The following is a 13702-nucleotide window of genomic DNA, read 5'->3' as shown; positions in this document are numbered from 1 at the left end:
ACGACAATGCTACCTAGCAACAGAGAAGAGCGAATTCACATCTGAACAGAGGGAAAAAAAAGGTGTGCGAGTGTGTTACGAATGTGAAAGACAAGCAGGAGGAAGAATATGCGTCAGTCTGACACTTAGCCTGCAATAGAGGCGTTGCATCTTCAACACCTTGCCTTAGACAAAACCCTCAATCCGCTGTGTTTAGTTTGCTTGACCTCTCTAGCATGCAGAAGTGTGGCTCTCTGTTTGTTCAAATGCCCGTGCCGCTTTTTTCGAGCATTTTTATCAGCACAAATTCAAATGGGTGTTAGCTGTGACCATAACTGTCTTTTTGAAGAAGGCTCAGTACTTACTCTGCTATTTTGAAACAACAAAGCTCTTTTGTCAGTAGCTGTCTGCTTTTTTTTTTTGGTCTGAGTGAACAAGGTCAGGGCGATTTCTCCTTGTATCACAGGATGCAATAACTGCGTAGACATGGGAGGGTTTAGAGATGGAGAACAGCATGTAAAAACAAGACTGAACGAAGAACAATTAAAAACTCACAGGAAACCAAATAAAAGTTTATGTTGCAAAGAATTATTTTCGATTAACCTCTTAAACATTTGCGAACTAATCATTTGAGTTCTGGTGAAACCACATGCAGTATGATTTTTCAATATCTCCAGACAATGTGAATTGTAGTAAAATGTTTTTTTTTTATAATATTACTACTGACAAATCTAGCATTAACTTAGTTAAGTTAATAATATGTGAGCTGTTTATTTACTTCTCAAGAACTGAAAACTGTATATTATCATTACTACTACTACTATTACTACTAATAATGATAATAATAATCATAATCAAGATAATAATATTAATAATAATAATAATAATAATAATAATAATAACAATAATAATAATAATAATAATAATAATAATAATAATAATAATAATAATAATAATAATAATAATAATAATAATAATAATAATAATAATAACAATAATAATAATAATATTAATAAAAATAATAATAATTCCATTGTTGTTCTAGTTCAGGGGTTCTCAAACTCGGTCCTAAAGGGCCGGTGTCCTGCAGATTTTAGCACCAATTTGCCTCAACACACCTGTATGATGTTTCTAGAAAGCCTAGTAAGAGCTTGATTAGTTAGCTCAGGTATGTCTGATTGGAGTTGGACCTAAACTTTGCAGGACACCGATCCTCCTGGACAGAGTTTGAGAACCCCTGTTCTAGTTGCTTAATAAAATGTATAGATAATAATCAAAAGGTATTAAGTTTTTTTTTTTATTTTGCTGGCGCAAATTGTTGGGCTTAAGGTGAATAATGTATCAAATGTATTCACTGAGAAAATAAATAAATAAATAAAAATAAATAATAAATAAAAACAGTAGAATAACAGTTCTTTTCTGATGATGTCAATTTGATGCTTGTGTGAGATATGTTTAGCCACGACCCTACACAAATTAGCTTTGCTGCAAGTGAAAGATGAGGGGTGGAGCACAAAAAATAAATAAATAACGCCTCCCCAACGCAATATTCAGATTAATTTTGTTGTCATATGGAAAATAAAAATCTTTAGGAACTTCGAGTTCATGCCAATTTTATTACTACTGCTAGTACAAATAATAATAATAATAATAATAATAATAATAATAATAATAATAATAATAATAATAATAATAATAATAATAATAATAATAATAGGGGCTGCACGGTGGCACAGTGAGTAGCACGATCGCCTCACAGCAAGAAGGTCGCTGGTTCGAGTCCCAGTTGGCAAATCTGTGTGGAGTTTGCATGTTTTCCCTGTGTTCGCATGGGTTTCCTCCAGGTTTTCCGGTTTCCCCCACAAGTCCAAAGACATGTGGTATAGGTGAATTGGGTAAGCTAAATTGTCTGTAGTGTATAAGTGTGAATGAGTGTGTATGGATGTCTCCCAGTGATGGGTTGCAGCTGGAAGGGCATCCGCTGTGTAAAACATATGCTTGATAATGTGGCGACCCCTGATGAATAAAGAAACAACAACAGCAGAAGCACAAGTCCCAACCAAACCCTAGAGCTCTATCACAGAATCTTCACACCTGTCACGCTGTGCGACATTGACTAATCTATAGCTACTCCACAATGAAATAAACCTGTAAATGCACATCAATTGTTTTCTAAAAGGAAAACTCAGGATGTTGACTGAAGATATGAATAGAAACTGCATGTGTGTATACGTGTGTGTGTGTGTGTGTGTGTGTGTGTGTGTGTGTGTGTGTGTGTGTGCGTGTGTGTGTGCGTGTGTGTGTGCATGTGTGTACTCAAGAAAACCAAGAAAAGTGCAGTTTTAGGGCCACAAAATGAGGTCCTTCATCACCTTTTTTCAATGACAGTCGGCCCACATACAGTCCACCTCTCCTCCATTTAATATCACTGTACTCAGCAGAAAAAAAAAACAAGCCGTTCACAGATACATACTGTTCAAGCTAGCACCAATCATGATGTGAACTTAAAATGTATTTAGTAATTACCAAAATACTAAAACAGCATTTATTAAAACTAGACTCCTAAAACACATAAACAAACAAACAAACAAACAATAAATAAGTAAATGAATAAAAGTGATGAACAAATAAATGAACAGACGGACGAATGAAGGAAGGAATGAACAAGCCAACAAATTAAGGAAAGGCAGAATGAAGGAAGGAATGAACAAACCGACCAAAGGAAGGAAGGAAGAAGAAAGGAGGAAAGGAAAGAATGAACGAACAAACGAATGAATGAACAAACCAACTATTAAACAAACAAACGAATGAACGAACGAACAAACAGTTTTTTTAACGAACAGATGGACGAATGAATGAAGTAATGAACAAACCAATGAATGAAGGAAGGACGAATGAAGGAAGGAATGAACAAACCAACAATTGAAGGATTGAATGCATGAATGAACAAACGACTAACCGAAGAAAGTAAGAAAGGAAAGAAGGACGGAAGGAATGAACAAACGAACGATTGACCAAATTAATGAACGAACAAACAAACAAACAAACAAATGAATGACTGAACAAACGAACAAGCAAACGAAAAAAATGTTTTCTGTGATCACTGTCTGAACAGTGTATATATTGAATGAATAATCCTATTATTCTGAAAAATGGAGCAAATGTTATTATTTAACAATGTAATCAAGACAGACAAAAGAAAACTATGTGAAAGCCCACAAACAAACCTAGGCTCATTCTGAAAAAGTAGTCCCATGGACATTTCTGAAGACCGCGAAATACGCTCCGGGAGGTACATACTTTTGCAGTTTTTGTTTTCGCGAATCCACTAGAGGCCGCAGTGTGCACTTTTTCGCATCTCAAATGTCACTGGTTAGTGCCGTTTGCACCTACGCTGTTCTCTTGTAAACCCACCAGAGGCCGCTGTTGAACGACCGTCTGTCTGACAGACTGAATGATCGACTGGGCCACCGGCCAATCGGCTGACCCACCCTCCTCCTTCCCTGAACCGAACCAACTTTACTGATTGACCCGCCCACCCACATACTTCCATAAACCCAACCAACAATTTACAAAACCCGCCCAGAAAAAGAAAAGCCCTCGTCTTTTTACCACGTTTTCAGATTTTACCACATTCTCACTCTGTTATGAACATGTTCACTGGATTCTGCTTTTGTCTAACCTGATTTCTGGAACTGCTCTTCCCCTGACTCGAACATGGTCTTTGTTGTCGTGGTCAGCTCCTCTCAGAGTCTCAAGTTTGCTGAGGTACACAACAAGCTAACTGGACAAACTGGTTGCGGCAAAAAAGCCCTTCACATGGAGGTAAGCAGTCAGCCGGTAAGCACGAAAAGGTACGGCTTCATAGCGCCCCATAGCCTTCGCTTGATAAATGAAATGCAGCCATACGTATCTCCTGCTACATTATTCGCGGTCTCCAGAAACAACCACGGGACTACGTTTTCAGAATGAGCCTGGGTTGCCACAAACTGTTGTTTGCTTATGCTTCTAGTATAAGATTTTTTTGCTCTTCTTAATAATAATATATAATGATAATGATAATACACACACACACACAAAAGTGCATGTGCGTATTTATATTTATTTAAGAAATATTAATAATTACAAGTCTGAACATTTGATTACACAAACAAGATGTTTATCACATATTTAGTACAGCAGCAACTTAACAGCAGCAACATAAACAAACACATTCAAAAAGCTTTGCAAAACTGCCCAATTCTCTGTAGCGCTTCAATAAATGGTCAAAAATAGCAGTTGTTCTTCTGTTCTTCCAGTCTTTCGTGCCAGTGCTCTCTGACACCCCTCAAGCCGACATCCAAACACGTCTCCTTTTCCCCTCATTCTGTCTGTCTATCTTAAGGCTACCATACAGCCCATCATATAGCATACAAGGGGTCTTCCATATGTCACACATCAAAGCTGAAGCTCAACTTTTGTCAAAAGAAAAACAATTTGGCCCAAACTTGTATTTCCAGCCCATGTCTCATCTGCGATACAAGTGTCAGAAACCCACTCTACCCCCACACTGACATTGTCAGTCAGCTGAATGCATTAGATATGCCCAGCACAGCAGCCAGTGCTAATACGAGACTGTATTGAACAGGCCTTGTTTTAGAGGCGGCTTGAGATGAGCTTCGGTCTGTGTGTGGTTCATGTAAAATGGTAGATTCGTCACGGTGGGTTGGACTGGGACGGTACGACGTGACATGAAAGCATCAAAGGAAGACGGTGTGACAAAGACTGTTTTTTTTTTTTTTTTTTGATGCAGCAGGCTGGAAAATATCTCTGTTAGTCGCAACAATTCAACCAACGCAAAATAACCAGAACAATCTCTGAGGTCAAAGTGATCGTCTGCATATTTGGAGTCTTATTTTGTGTTACATTGTTTGTGTATTTACATAAATAAATCCAGAGTAATACTCAAAACTGAATGAACTCACTGTGTAAATATTTACATGTCCTGTGGCAAATCTTTCCTGCATATTATTACAGGACTCGCTGGGATACGTGGCCAGGCACAAAATCAGTGGTCCACATTTTTGGATAATAACCTCTAGTTTTTTTAAATGCATGTCTATGTCTTATCTTTTTATGCATTTTGCTAAAAATGTAATGCAGAATAGTTTGAAATGTCTGCTATGAAATGACATACATGTTATCCTTACAGAACAAGCAGGAAATCCACAGGTTATTTAAAACATAGTTGTTTTTTTTGTAATTATTTCCACCATGGCTAGTTGTAACATTATGAAAGAAGGATAATGATTTACTCAACACTGACTAAACTCTCAAAATCTTAACCCAGACATTTTGGGGTTGGAATTTTTTTCTCTGCTAAGGTCTAGGCATATAGAAAAGAAAACATACAATTAAATACAATAAAATGACAAAAAATATACCGTGCATCTGGAAAGTATTCATAGCGCTTCACTTTTTCTACCGTTTTTTATGTTACTGCCTTATTCCAAAATGAATTCAATGTATTTATTTCCTCAAAATTCTACACACAATACCTCATAATGACAATGTCAAAAAATATTTTTTGTAAAGTTTTTTTGTAAAAGAATTGTTGCAAATTAATCAAAAATAAATAACCTGAAAAATCAAATATGCAGAAGTATTCACAGCCTTTGCTCAATACTTTGTTGATGCACCTTTGGCAGCAATTACAGCCTTAAGTCTTTTTGAATATGATGCCACAAGCTTGGCGCACCTGTCTTTGTGAATTTTTGCCCATTCCTCTTTGCAGTACCTCTCAAGCTCTATCAGGTTGGATGGGAAGCGACCGTGTCCAGCCATTTTCAGATCTCTCCAGAGATGTTCAATAGGATTTAGGTCTGGGCTCTGGCTGGATCACTCAAGGAAATTCACTGAGTTGTTGTGAAGCCACTCCATTGATATTTTGGCAGTGTGCTTTGCATCATTGTTCGCTGAAAGATAAATTGTCGCGACAGTCAAAAGCACTCTGAAGCAGGTTTTCATTCAGGATGTCTCTGTAAATTGCTGCATTCATCTTTCCCTCTATCTTGACTAGTCTTCCAGTTCCTGCTGCTGAAAAACATCCCACATCATGATGCTGCCACCACCATGCTTCACTGTATGGATAGTATTAGCCTGGTGGTGAGTGGTGCCTGGTTTTCTCTAAACGTAACGCATGGCATTCACTCCAAAGGGTTAAATTTTAGTCTCATCAGACCAGAGAATTTGATTTCTTATGGTCTGAGAGTCCTTCAGATGCCATCAGATGTCCTTCCATTATGTACATATACATAATTTAATTATTCATTCATTCATTTTCTTTTCAGCTTAGTCCCTTTATTAATGTGGGGTCGCCACAGCGGAATTACCGCCAACTTATCCAGCATGTTTTTACACAGCAGATGCTCTTCCAGTCGCAACCCATCTCTGGGAAACATCCACACACACTCATTCACACCCATACACTATGGACAATTTAGCCTACCCAAATCACCTGTACCGCATGTCTTTGGACTGTGGGGGAAACCGGAGCACAATTTTTGCAACAATTCCGAAAAAAAAAATTCACAATACTTTCCGAATGCACTGTAGAATTATTTATTCTTTAAAGATTTCTATCCCTGTTTGTGTGTATGCCACATTAATAAATGAGCCCCCAGATAAAATTTGGTTAACTGTATTTTTTTAAAGATCTGATTTAGGCACAAATAATGATAAAAAACAACATGTTGCAGGAAATCTTGCTGAAATGGCCTATTCTACCGTAAATTGTGTAAGATGGGAACTATAAAACCAAGTATCAAAAAAAAAAAAACAAAAAAAAAAAAAACATTATCATCTTTTGTATTTGTTGTATCTGCAAAAAAAAATAAAAAATCACTGCTAGCAGATTTCACAGTAAAGATGTGCTCGGTGATATGATATGATGAAAGATTTAAAAGGCCAGGTCACATTGAACAAACTATCAGATTTATTATAGCAATTTTCAGTATTGTTGTTTGAATTAAGGTGCACAGGGAGCTACATTTGCTGATGTCTGCATTAAGCAAGAGTGAGTCAGTGTCTGGGAGAGCAAGAGAGCGAGAGAGAGAGAGAGAGAGAGAGAGAGAGAAAGAGAGAGAGAGAAGCAAAGAATGGAGCAAAATGAGAATGGAGGAGCAAAGTGGGACAGAATCAGTAAATTACCTCATGGGAAATGGTGATAATATTTTCTCTGTGGACTCGACCTCCTATAAATTACACTTTTCATTTAATAAGCCTTTATCATGAACTTGCTACCTTGTATGCATTTACCTAATTAATCAGCGGTGGCAGCGCACCGGCTAACTCGCTTTACTCCATATTTTACTGTGGTAAAAAGCCATTCTAATTAGGAGAGATGATCTAGTTTCCTTTAATGAGAATTGATGGATATTCTCCTGCTCTGGCGGAACTCGTTCTCTTTTGTTTCACCCTCCTCGTCCGCCATCCCAACTGCAAATCAGCCTCTTCTATAAAAACCAGCAAATGAGTCTGTGTGTTTGATTAATGGGCTTAATTTTCGGAGGATTTGACTCTGGTACGATAGTCCACTTCACCTCTAAAGCTTTCTGATGATTAGATTTAGACTGTGTCAAAAAGTCAAACAGCTTAAAGACAAGTGTCCCTGAACCCCACCACACCCCCCTCCTCTTCTCCACTCGCTAACCATTAACACCAACTTTATTCCCATATCTTATTAAAGACTTTTTGCCCTCAAACATAAACGTTGAAAAGTTCGATTTTGCTAATGCGCCAAAGCCCTTACTGAAAGTGCATGTGCATTGATGTGGTTTTATATATGTGCGGCGATGCTGTTAATACTGGGATTTTCATGTGTGCCTTTTACGAATGCAAGATGCTGTGAGTCATGATGAGTTGTTTAGATGTTTACAGGCTACCGTGTCACAACTTGCCACATTAATAAAGAATTTAGCTGAAGTGTGATCACAGGTGCGTTTGACGCATATTTTATTGATTTGTGTGTGTTTCATGTGAGTGAAAACAGTTTAATGATATTGCATTTTGATGCTTTGCATGAAATGCAGTTCTTTCTGCACTGATGGCAGACATTACCAAAAATACACGGAATATATATGTCAAATATATATAAATATATGTCAAATATATGTTTGAAATGTGTAAGTTCCTTAAAAAAAATTTATAAAAAAAAAATATATATGCATAAACATTAACGAATCATAATGTTTATAATAATAAAAAAAATAAATAATAATAATCAGTGGCGAATTTAAGCCTGGTTTATACATGACACATCAGCTAGTTTGCTTGAGTGCAAATGTGTCATCATTGCGGTGTTTGTAGAGGTTTGCTTTGGGTGCAAGCGACATGATTTCGGCTGGTGGAGCGCACAACATTTTTTAAAGACTCGAGTGAACAGTTTGCACGGCGCCGCATTTGATTTGAGTTGAATAATGCCCCTGTCGCCCCCTGTTGTTTTAAAGAATATCACAACGGCCAGTTTGGAAGCCTCGTCCATTTTGTGAGGTGCACGCACAGTCAGCAGAGGTGATGAGGCGAAAGTATAAATCAGGCTTTAGACATGGCCAATATGGGCGATCTCACAGGGTGGTATCTTGCTGGGGGGCGGCAAGGGAAGACCATCATCTGTGCCTCAAAAAGCCTTAAGATACCTTTTACTTTATACAAATGTATTTATTTAGAGTGCTGATCCCAGAATAAAGACATTAGGGGCCATTTAGCGTCTTTTGTGCCCCAGTAAATGGGGTCTAGCGACACCCCTGTTTTCTGTGATGTTTTTCTTAACTGCTTACACACATTTCTACACACGTGCTTACACACATTTTTTTTCTTTTATTGAATTGTCTATAGAATTTCATTCTAATAAAATTAATATACGTCCAAAAGATTTCTTAAATTATCTTAGCATCACTCCAGTTGTGACTTTAGATTGTTCATTTCTGTTATTTTTTAGAATAATAATTGTATAATAACAAAAGTATTGTTATTTATTAAAAATTATATATATATATATATATATATATATATATATATATATATATATATATATATACACACACACACACACACACACACACATACACATACACACACACACACACACACACACAGTTGAAGTCAAAATTATTAGCTCCCCTGAATTATTAGCACCCCTGTTTATTTTTTTCCCCAATTTCTGTTCTGTTCAGGGAAGATTGTTTCAGTACATTTCTAAGCATAATAGTTTTAAAAACTTATTTCTAATAACTTATTTTTTTTATCTTTTCCATAATGACAGTAAATAATATTTAACTAGTTAGTTTTCAAGACACTTCTATACAGTTTAAAGTGACATTAAAAGGCTTAACTAGGTGAATTAGGCAGGTTAGGGTAATTAGTGAAGTTATTGTATAACGATAGTTTGTTCTGTAGATTATCGGAAAAAAAAAAATTAGCTTAAAGGGGCTAATAATTTTATCCCAAAAATGGTTTTTAAAAAATTATTAACTGCTTTTATTCTAGCCGAAATAAAACAAATAAGAAATATTATCTTTTTTTTTTTTTTTTTTTAAATAAAAAATATTATCTGACATACTGTGAAAATTTCATTGCTCTGTTAAAAATCATTTGGGAAATATTTAAAAAAGAAAAAGAAAATCAAAAGGGGGCTAATAATTCTGACTTCAACTGTATATATATATCCCTTTTTTTTTGGAGGGGGTGCTGTGCCCCAGTAGAGCTTTATGTCTAGCAACACCCCTAATAGAAAACTTTTTTTTTCACCATTTTACTGCCATTTAGTTTGAACATATAAAAAAATAAAATATTTTTCATTGCACCATGAAACCTTAATCTGGGTGATTTATTCCCCCCGAAAAGGTTGCTCATCTGCAGTACGTCTCTCACTAAAACGATCTCTTTTGAATGACTGGAAGTTGCAATTTTACTCAGTTCAGCGACCAGCAGCGTTTTATCTTATCATTAGTAACCGTCTGCATTTCCACAGAGGACCTGCGTCTGGAACAGCACGAAAGAGCACAAGAGCCGCTTCACTGGCACTTCATCTCGAAATGAACTCCACTCAGCATAAAAGCCAACTTCAATTCAATCTAGTCCAAGAAACATAGCAGAATTTGGCAGTCTCGTAAAAGTTTAATCGAGTAATCCCATAACCCAGTGGGTCAGTCCTTGTTATCTCTTCACACAAAGATGGCCGCGGCATTGTTGAGTAAATGTTGTCTCTAATACTCTTACGCAGTGACTTCTGATAGAAATCCTGTTAATATTACATGTGAAGCGGGCCTTTGATGATGTAGGACAAGCTAAAACTAGGGCTTTCCCCAAGAGGAAGACAACGTTGCCTCAAGGGAGACTGCCTTCACTGTTTTCTCTCTTCTGCGCTTTGGAGTCAGATGACAACGCTGCCAGGAAACGGTTTTGTTCTCTGTGTTTCTGGGATTTTTTTCTCTTTCTACACCATTAACACTGCCATGTACATATTTTATCAAGCAATAAAGCAAGATAAAAATAGGTGATTTTGATTTCCTGTTTCTAAAAAGCTTTCAAAATATAGAAAATGATGAAAACAAGTATGTTCGTTTAAACTTTTTATTAGCTCAAATCTCAAAGGGAAATGACTACACTCAAGGAGTATTGCTGCTTGTTCAAACTTATTTAAACAACCCAATTTTAATGTTTTTCGGCTACAACTTCATTGTGTTATGTTCAATCCACTTAAATTTGTAAATAAATGATTAAGTTATCTTTGTGGTGGGACAACATGAATAAATTGTGTGCAACCCAGCATTTGTTAAAGTGTATGTTACGTTTACGTCAATTTTTGGATAAATCCAGTGTGTAAATTATACAATGACATTTGGGGGATCAACTTTTTTGCTTATGTTAGTTTGTGTAAAACCTGCTTCAGTGAATTAAATGTATGTATTTATTTAAGTTACATCTAATTTATTATTAATAAAATATATTTAGGTTTTCAGTGTTTTCTGGGATAGGCTAATTTGTGTATTCTGACCTGATTAGCTATTTTTAGCCTACTTTATGTCAAGCTATACAAACTACGCATCTAATTTGACATAACTTTTATTTTTATTATAACATTAATTTTTATTATTATTATATAATTATTGATGGCGTACCCAGCAATAGTCATTGTCACATGATTCACTCTCTTGTTGATTGGGTGCACATGTTTAGCAGCGATGCATCCTTATCTAACACTTAAAGGTTTTGACTTATTTTTTCTTTTTGGCTGCAACTTATTATTAATTTTCTATTTATTTTTTATTGTGAACATAAGTTTATTTTTTTTAATCTTATTTCCAGATACTGCTTTAATACCTCGCTCAAAGACTTTACGCTTCATTACTAAATTAATATGGTTTTAAAGAATTATTCAGTGACACACATTTAGATTGTTGTTTGTTGCAATTCAATGCTAATAATTGCTACAAACTTAATGTGAAGCGTCAATTCATATCTGATCTATAAACTTTGACGGTCTTGTTATTTGATTGTTTGTGCCATAATAGTTATTTTTAGAATTATTTAAATAGTTTATTATTTTATGGTTACAGCCCAGCTAAAAGGGTCTAGACTGCCCTAGTTGCACATCACCATTCAGTTTGAAATAAAAAAAAATAAAAAAATAAAAATAATAATAATAATAATAATAATAATAATAATAATAATAATAATAAATAAAATCAGTATAACCCATATTCACAAGTTTTTCGTGAGACAACTTGTTAATATTATTTACTAGAAAGCAAGAACTCAATACAGAAAGAAAACATGTGCCAAAATAGCCTCTCCCCTATTTCCTGTCTATAAAATCCATCAATTGTAAATCCACACATGTAACGTGAGCTGACTCTCTGATATCTCTGTGACGGCGGACTCTCGCACACTGATTGCCATTCAAAGCCAGGCCTCAAGTAACCATCTGTGGACGGACATTTAAAATTCAACTCATGACCTTATGATAATGTTCCATCAGCAGAAGCAGATAGAAGTTTGGAGAAAAAAAAATAATTAATGAAATAAAAAAAGGAGCCACTCCAGCCCCCGTCCGGCCTGCTCGAATCATCAGATCACGTACGCTGAGAGATTGCGGCGGAGGCTTCAAAAGTTTCTTTTCCCCAAGGGCCCGACTGAAGCGCAGTTGTGTGTGTGTGTGTGTGAAGAAGCGCAGTGAGCTCTTGCTTAACAGCGCTGTTAGCGACGTGCCCTAATAATGCTAAATTGTCATTTCATTAGCTCTAATTACTAAAGACCGTTAAGAGCAACGGGGTAGACACACTGTAACAATTCTTTTTTTTTTTTTCCCCGAGCATGCTGTAGGTAATTCTTCACAAAAGGTTGTTCAAAGCCTTTTTCCGGATGTCAGCGGCAGAACGCAAAACTAAGAGAAATTATTTGCAACACCTCCCATCGAGACACCTGAAAGCCTTTCCAAATGGCACGGTGACAAAAACTTTCTAATGTGTCCAAGATTTGGAAGGCGACTGTGGAGAGGAAAAATTGTGCGCGCTATGAGATTATATAGCTGGCGATGAGGTGCTGTTGCTGCTATCCTGCGGCGTCAGAAATGCTGTGGAAGGAGGCCAGCGGGAAATGGACCCGAGTGTTACAAACAGGGGATGTATTTGGTTTTGTTGTGAATTGTAAATGCAAAGGCGACTTCTTATAACCCGAGTGTCCCGACAATAACTCTGGTGCTTCGGTGGAAGGGCTGCTCTTTGGCAAACCATTAACCTTCTGTTTGGTTCATTTGCACTTGTGAAATTATTATTTTTGACAATCGATAATAGCTGGAGGAAATACCACGGTCGCAATCGGCAGACGATATTCACAGACTCTGTGGCAATCTATAAAAACTGATTGCGCTGTTGACTTTATTAAAGGAGTCTCTTGAATATCAACATCCATGTTCTGTGAAGCAGGGTGTGTAACTGAAGCCTTTATTTTAATTAAACACAGTTTTTTTTTTTTTTTTTACATCGTTCCTGAAGTTTTTCAAGGCGGGACAATCAATGCTATGTTATGGGAATGTCCCATATTGATATATCGGCTGGTGGTTGTAGCAGGCGATCTCAAGGGAACACTTTTGCTTTGACTGACAATAAATCTTTTTTTTTTTTTTTTCATAATCATGTGACTTCAGTTCATAATTAAGAAATTAAGCTGGGTTGGTGTGTTGACAATCAGGCTGTTAATCATTATTTTTTATTAAACGGAGAGATTATGCAATAATATTTATGCATTTTAATAATATTATTGTAATAATAATAATAATAATAATAATAATAATAGGCGAGGCAGTGGCACAGAGGGTAGTGCTGTTGCCTCACAGCAAGAAGGTCACAGGGTCGCTGGTTCGAACCTCGGCTCAGTTGGCATTTCTTTTTGGAGTTTTGAATGTTCTCCCTGCCTTCGCGTGGGTTTTCTCCGGGTGCTCCGGTTTCCCCCACAGTCCAAAGACATGTGGTACAGGTGAATTGGGTAGGCTAAATTGTCCATGGTGTATGAGTGATTGTGTTAATGTGTGTGTGGATGTTTCCCAGAGATGGGTTGTGGCTGGAAGGGCATCCGCTCCGTAAAAACTTGCTGGATAAGTTGGCGGTTCATTAATAAAGGGATCATTAAAAATAAATCATCATTAAAAAAGGGACTAAGCCGACAAGAAAATGAATGAATGAAT

The 13702-nt window shown here is 36.5% G+C and overlaps 1 protein-coding gene and 1 long non-coding RNA gene across 7 annotated transcripts in view; one reads left to right on the top strand and one right to left on the bottom strand.

Moving 5' to 3' along the window:
• Window positions 1-13702, bottom strand: part of ctnna2 (catenin (cadherin-associated protein), alpha 2) — a 782625-nt gene that overhangs the window by 99780 nt on the left and 669143 nt on the right.
• Window positions 4765-6813, top strand: LOC147846978 (uncharacterized). Its single transcript, XR_015476872.1, has 2 exons — window positions 4765-5242; window positions 5343-6813. It is a non-coding gene; the product is annotated as an uncharacterized LOC147846978 (long non-coding RNA).

The sequence above is a fragment of the Danio rerio genome, chromosome 1 (genome assembly GCF_052040795.2).
Source record: "Danio rerio strain M-AB ecotype USA chromosome 1, GRCz13ab, whole genome shotgun sequence".
In the NCBI taxonomy this organism is placed as follows: domain Eukaryota; kingdom Metazoa; phylum Chordata; class Actinopteri; order Cypriniformes; family Danionidae; genus Danio; species Danio rerio.
The sequence above is the reverse complement of the archived record's forward strand: the minus strand, read 5'-3'. Positions and strand labels throughout refer to the sequence as shown.